We start from the raw sequence: 7,705 nt of genomic DNA on the forward strand, positions 1-7,705 counted from the left end.
TTATCATTCCATCAAACAATACTAAGGCCTACAGCTTCATAAAATGCTTGATCCCATGTTCCTTTCGGCTTTTTGCCGATAGTTTTACTGTCTTTTAACGGGCACTTCTCAGTTCTATTTCCACAGATGGTTTCCATTTTGCATGGTAAATAGAAGTCATCAAGAAGCATACGATGATTAGAGGGTTCAGAGATATATTCGAGCAATTCCAGGATAAAAATTGCCCCTCAGCCTTATTACTTTGGATGGTACTCATTTTCCATCGCTTACCATATGGTTGAACCCTAAATAGAGAGCCATTTGGCAAACTTGAGCACCAAAGTTTAAAGCCAAATCTAATAGGCTTGTTTTTAATGAACATTTTTGCACTGCAGCAACCAAAGTATGGTACCATTTGTTCATCAATTGACAAATTATGGGTAAATATTCCTAATTGTAAAAATTTCTCATTCAAATCGTCAACTAGAGATCGTAATTGAGTAAATCTGTCATTCTGAGTATACCAGGACTAGCCATGTTAATAACTGTTGTGGGTGTTACCCGCAATGCACAAATTGTGCAAAAAATCCACAGGGAAAAAATCATTTGCCTTGACTGGGATTCAAACCTGGATCCCCAGATTTCCGGTTGAGTGCTTTAGTCCTCAAATTTCCACAGAGAGGGGAGAATGACGCCTCGGCAGCTTATATGGCTAAAGCACTCGACTGGAAATCGGGGGATCGGGGTTCGACTCCTGATCAAGGCGAATGATTTTTTCCCTGTGGATTTTTCGCATAAATCTGTCATTTTTGTCTAGAGAGGGATTACCTGAAAAGTGTAGATTTTCTTTAATTGATCTAAATCTGTTTTGGCTCATTGATTTCCAAACCAAATCCACACATTTATCATTGTCTCTCGACCAATACAAATCTTGTCATGGAAGTCGGTGATAACCTGATAGATTCAAAATCCAGGAACTTTCCTGATAGCCATCATTGACAGACAAAAACTACACATGTTGTGGTGAAAAGCATATTTATTTGAGAAATACATAATTTTACTAACATAAAATAATTAAAACTTGTGAAATATTTCAATGCATGCACCCAATTCATTTTGGATTTGTCCACTCATTCCGACTCTAAAGAATTAGGAGAAGATGTTTATGCAATACTTAAGTTATTCTTCCACTTAGGGGACAACTCTGCTTTTTAAAAATGAGTTTTGTGAAAAGGAATAGTAAGTACCCTTTGTTGGACGTTTTGAGACATGACCATATTTTGGTAAAATGTTGAACTTTAATATTGTTTGTTGTGTTAGCACTACTTGCCTGCGTATTAAAGAATTTTATTTCCAGGTTGTCCAATTGGTTGTAGGTTTTCAACAAGCCTTCTTAAGCCGTCATTCACTGCACCTGATGTCTGCTTTTGTATTGCAAAGGTTCCGTCAATGTCAGCAGTCTTGCATTTACGTCTCTAACCTGATTTTCAAACTATGTATGAATGTACAAAATGATGCGCTCCATGGGACCCTAAATGCTTTCATGTATTTCATAAAAAGTCATTGCTTGTCGTACTTCAATCTGTAGTGATAAAAATTTCAATTAAAAACAGTAAAATACATGCTTTCCTGCAAAAATATTCGCTTGGACTCTTTTCTTTCAAACCATTATGCATATAAATTTCATAATATTCATAGCATTCAAATTTAATAATGGATTTAATTTAAATGAAGCTACATCTTACTGGATACACAATATCTAAGAATTTTAATTATCAAATATGACGATATCTGTCAAATACGTGGCATAAAAGAGCGTAGGATCTGGCGATAAAAATGACACATTCCTACGAAAGGTCAATGTATTGTAATGCGGTTGCGTAACTGGATAAAGATTAACGAATTCTGCCAAAGTTGCGAAAACACAACATTATATACCTAATCAGATTTTTGCTTAATGTTGAATACCAGACAAAAAATAAGCTGTAATCCTTATTAAATGAAATCTTTACGTATGTATGGACGAATAAAGCACTAAACAAAGGAAATAGTTACTCTTATAAAAACACATTTATCTTGCGTTTCAGGTGACCCAATAATTTACACATTTTGAGTATTTTTTTAAACAAGGATATTATTTTTTTTTTTCACCTGTTTGATCATACAATTAAGAAGACAGGGTTTGTAAAAGAAATCCCTTTAGTACATATCAATCAATTAGATTTACATAATAGGTAGGTTTTACAGAAACAACGAATATACATATAAGATATAGCAAGTTATCATAGTACAAACTAAAGGAATACATACATATTTCATAAAATTTACATTACATTCTTGTTGGTCAGAGTAAGAGCAAACTCATCTACAGTGTAGAACACTTTGCTTAGAAGTAAAATCAATTTAAACTTATATTTATAGATGAAAGATAATGATATATGAATAAAATTCATTTGTAACGATTTTTTTTCTTTATTATGTTGTTTTTTGCTATTTTGGCCGGAAATGGGTTGAGGAGTACTTTACTTTGATCACCAAATTTATCTTAACACGATGTGTACCGGGGTATTTAAATTCCTTTTAACCCTCTGTACCGGCGGTTTTTTAAACATCACTCACCGAGCAAACCTTCCATCCAAAAAAATTCCATAACTTATTTAAAAATTAAATTTTTTTCATGCAATTTTGAATGTAATACTCACAAATAATTTCAGAATCCCTTCCTGGTGTGATACCCCATGAAACATTTTCCCTTGTGGAGTGGAACGCCGCAAGTTGAGCACACATACCTTGTTTCTTTTCTAATATTTCTCGTCGCGCACACTTAGCATCTTCTAGTGTGATATTTTTTCGTCCCCTTCCCCACAATAGAAACGAGATGGTGTTTGCTAAGGTCTCTCGATAAGCGCTGTGGGTGATCTCTTGAAGGGGCCCGTCCTGTTGGCTTATCATCGCAGTCATCGTCTGAGGTTGATTCGCTCGACTCCTGCCTACTCGCTGCCCACTCTTTGGCGGTCTGGAGCAAAAAGCCTTTGAATCGAATGCCATTATTTTTGTTTAGAGATTTATAAACTCTGAAAGCATTAAAAAGAGCGCAATTTATTAGCCACGGCACGACTTTCTTTGACCATATAATTGTTTTTCTCATGATGGAGTAATAGGATAAGTACATATCCGCCCAGTCAACACCTTTCCTGCACTCATTGTATTTTAGAATACAAGTGGGTTTTTTGATTGCCTGTGCTGTAACCCAATCTTTTACCTTTGAGTTACCCATGCTGGCGTTATGAACAGTGCTAATCATTCTTACTTCCCTCTTGTCTTTCCAAACCACTAGTAACACCTCACCTTTACGAGAGATCATGCTCTGTCCCTTTTTCAAAGTTTTTGCCTCACTCTTCAACGTGGGAGGGAGTCCCCGAATCGGTCTTATGGTTCCACACACTCTTACTTTGTTATCTAAGAGCAGTTCTGCAATTTTCACACTATTATAATAGCTGTCTTGATAGGCATGATGCCAAAGATTGAGATGTGGCTTCAAAAGAGACAAGATGGTTTGTTCTAATTTTTTCCCCTCGGCTGAATAAATTTCTAAATTACCAATGTAGCCAGAATCACTTTCACACACCATTCGAACTAGTAAACCATATTTTACAATTTTTGCAGGATTATAGGTCTTGATTTTCAATCTTCCTCTCCATGGAATCATGGCTTCATCAAGTGACAATTCCTGCTTTGGTCTATACCCATTTTGAAATTTTTCAACTAAGTATTCCACGGTGGGTCTTATTTTATATAGTCTATCCGAAGTATCAAAGAATGATTCGTTATCACTAAAATGCCATGCTTTCCATATCTGCTCAAATCTGTTTCACGTCAGTAGCTCTCTAAATATTTTTGTTTCGATGACAGGATCTGTACTCCAATACTCCTCCAGTGTATCTTTCCTCACTTGACCCATCAGAATCAAAATAGAAAAGAATTTTTTTCATTTCAGCCATGGTTATGTTTGACCACTTCCCTGTTTTTGGCGATTCTTTGTATTTATGCTCATTTTGACAGTAATATAAATTGGATTGATGGCACATCATTTCAAAAAAATCATTACCAAGAAATAGTGAGACTACGTCAAGGATATTAGTGGAATTTCCTGGTAATCGCTTCACTCCTGGTTGGCCCAAAAATTGCTCTAAATGTCTCTCAATATCTATTTCTTCCCATGAAGTAGAACTTCCTGCCAAAGTATTGTCCTCATTTTCACTCGCATCGGAGTCACTTTCAACGATAACTTGAGGAATAGGTTTTCTAGTTTTCAGGTTCACCACAACATCAGAATCGCTTTCACTTTCGTCGCTATCTTCGTCATACCCTAATGGTACATCTGACAAATCATCAGCACACAAGTATAACAAAATGTCTTCTTCATCCAAAGTGTTGTCCTTCCGATGTGATGCCATAGTATCGAATATTCTTATGAGTGGTTTTTAGAGCACAAATGCGAGCAAACCTTCAAGCGAGATAAACTTGACACCAAATGCACTATTCACTGGGACCCGGGGAAACACCAACTGCTCTAGACGCATTGGGAGAGGAAACTAACCCAGAGGCAAGAAACAAGTAAGAGAGCATCATCTTCCTCCATGGCATGGACGAAAAGAACTGGGGGCCTCATTGTGAGTCCCCCAGTTCCTTTTGTCGAGAATGTTTATGTTGACGGAGCAGAGCAGTCCACTTGCTGAGAGTGCATCTCGAAGAAGCAGCTATGCAGATAAGGGTCAAACTCGCTACATAAAACAAGGCCATGTGGATTACCTCTTTGGAAATAATGAACCAAGTGTGTGGGGTAACTCAAGGAAAAAGATGAATAAGATGCCAACACTGGTAAGAAGAGGAACGCCGATTATGGGTGGAGGTATTGAGAATGGAAAGATGTGCCTATTCGGGCGAAATGCCTTTGGTTTAAACATGGTTAAAAAGCTAATGTTTAGAATATAACTTTATCCAATCAAACGTTATGATGCATCAATTCATTATGAATAACGAACAACAACTGAAAACGTACAAACGAATACGTATTGTACGCTTTAAAATTGTTTATGTTGACGCACCTTAATGACGAGAATCTTCGTCATCCGTCCGGAACGTTCGGGAAAAAAATGACGAGAATTCTTGCCATCCGTACACAACCTGTTAAGATAAGTCCCAAAAAAACATCTGCATATAAATCTAAATAAATAAAATTATCTCAGTACTTGAGAAGAATATGCCTGAATTGACCAAGAGAATATCAATGTTAATTCATCCACGCCATGGATCAACCCATGCATATGCCATCAATAGTACATGTTTAAAGTGAAAGGAGAGAGGAGCAGTTGGTTACAGTACCTGCAAAAGCACGCCAATTGCAATGTCAGGCTTAAATTAACCCCCTTGGCCAGTGGGAGCTCTAGCCAGTGCAGAAGAGACTCTCTGTGCAGGACGCACCCCTTGCTACGAGGACTGGTCTGGTAGAGTTAACCCCTTAGTTATACTCATGGTGAGGGAAAGTGCCCAAGTTAGCAATCCACATATCCAGGTTAGCAATACACATTTTGGGTGAATGCCGCAGTCAATGTACAAAATGTATGAAACCGTTCCTGCTCTCTTAAGGGTTAATTGCCTAGTGAGAACAAAAATGCATTTCAAATTCAATATACTTTACATTGAGATTTTTAAAAACTCATGTATCAAATGATGAGGGTTACAACATGACCATATTTTGGTAAAATGTTGAACTTTAATATTGTTTGTTGTGTAAGCACTACTTGCCTGCGTATTAAAGAATTTTATTTCCAGGTTGTCCAATTGGTTGTAGGTTTTCAACAACTTGCTACGACTGATGCCATGATTGTTTTCAGATTTCGTGTCATGTTTGTGGACAGCTTTTTGAGTTGTGTACCAATTTAACTTTTGCTTTATGTGTATGAGACTGCAGAGCTCAAAAAGACTAGATGGTTAGGGTCTGTATATTTTTGAATATGGATCTAGAATCACAATTCTCTCTCCCTTTTTCCGGAGTTCCAGTATTTTTACTGATTCATGATGCATGTTCCCAGGGCCAAGACCATATATAAGCACATACTGAAATGAAGCATGATTGACAGATCTCAGGTATTCATGGCTAACACAGATTTTAAGTTTCCATACGAAATTTCATTTCCATTCATATGAAATACATGAAAGCATTTAGGGTTCAATGGAACGCATCATTTTGTACATTCATATATACATAGTTTGAAAATCAGGTTGGAGAAATAAATGCAAGACTGCTGACACTGACGGAACCTCAGAAATACAGAACCAGACAGTTAGCAAGGTAGTGGAAATTTTTTACTAATTTGAAATATGTACTTGTGGATTCTAAGTTAATTATGTGCCGATTTTGAAACCTTTAACGGGGTTATTCATTTCATAAACAATTTTTAGGCAGTGTGTAAGATGTTCTGTTTTGGTATCATTCAGGGAGGGATGATTGGCTTTAAACCAGAGTTGTGCCTCTGCTTTTGCTTGATCAACACGTTGCTGGGAATAACTGGAGCTGTCACATGTCTGAATAAGTGTTATATCATCTGCATAAATTATTTTATCCATAGAAAGGTTGTAAGGTTGGTCATTATCTCAGATAAGAAACAAAAGGGGACCAAGTACTGAACCCTGTGGCACACCATGTTTCACTGGTCCAAAATTAGATTGAATATGTACCATTTATTAGGACCATTTGCTTTTGGTCAGTTAGGTATGAAGTCATGAATTTTAATCAGCAGCCTTGAAAGCCAAGTTTAAGTTTTAGTTGAAGGTTTAAGTGAATGACACAGTCTATAGCAAGGGTGTAGATCACAGAATGATACCACTTAACCCAGGTAGTAGAAATACATTGTTATCAATATTCCATCAAGGGAAAATCATTTGTCTTGACCGATATTTGAGGCTAGATCTCCTAAATTCATGCTAGTTGCTCCACCAATTCACCTCAGCATTTATTTTGTATCAAATATGTTGTGGTAGCTGAAGTGCACATGGGAGCTAATTGTAAGTTTAATTGTAATGGCATGAACTCCGGGGATTCATGTTCAAACTAGGTCAACTGTGCTCGTTCTACAATTATATATTATTGTCAATTGAGGTGGATTTTGAAAAACAGGAAGACCTCTAATTTTCCTTTTTTAATCTACCGTGCATTACTGGTTCTTTTCTCTGCAAAAAATCAACACTCTTAACTCTTTCGTAGATTTGTTGATGACCAACTTTTCTGGAGTGGCTTTCCACTTCTCTGCTACTCCTCAATCTTGTGAATGAACCACATGTGGTTTCTTGTTGTTTACATGTATGTAACTGATTATTTCTTCAAATGAAAGTTTCTTTATGAGCAAGGTAATGAGTCAGAACTCTGATGACATCACCAACTCATGAAAAATGGGTATATCTTTTGGGTTCTCTAATTTTGCACTTATGAGCAAATGTAAGATTTTTTTAATTAGTGACTTTCATCTTCCTTCCATCTGCAAAATCCTTTTCATGAATAGTGATTTTGGGTCTGAGTGAATGACCCCAATATTTCCTTTGTGGGATTTTACACTCGGCGTGCACCTGATGATGACTCTGTAAAGGTATACCTCATGGCTACTCAGTGGTTATCTGCACTGTCATTTAGTGGGGGAGGGTCCCATAAATGGTTTTTAAGGCCGTT

The 7,705-nt window shown here is 36.8% G+C and overlaps 1 long non-coding RNA gene across 1 annotated transcript; it reads left to right on the top strand.

Annotated features, from left to right (window-relative positions):
* Positions 1-736: 736 nt before the first annotated feature.
* Positions 737-7,417, top strand: LOC124170764. The gene is made up of 2 exons (XR_006867580.1): positions 737-1,355; positions 5,834-7,417. It is a non-coding gene; the product is annotated as an uncharacterized LOC124170764 (long non-coding RNA).
* The last annotated feature ends 288 nt before the right edge of the window (positions 7,418-7,705 follow it).

Source organism: Ischnura elegans, chromosome X (assembly GCF_921293095.1).
Source record: "Ischnura elegans chromosome X, ioIscEleg1.1, whole genome shotgun sequence".
Classification (NCBI taxonomy): domain Eukaryota; kingdom Metazoa; phylum Arthropoda; class Insecta; order Odonata; family Coenagrionidae; genus Ischnura; species Ischnura elegans.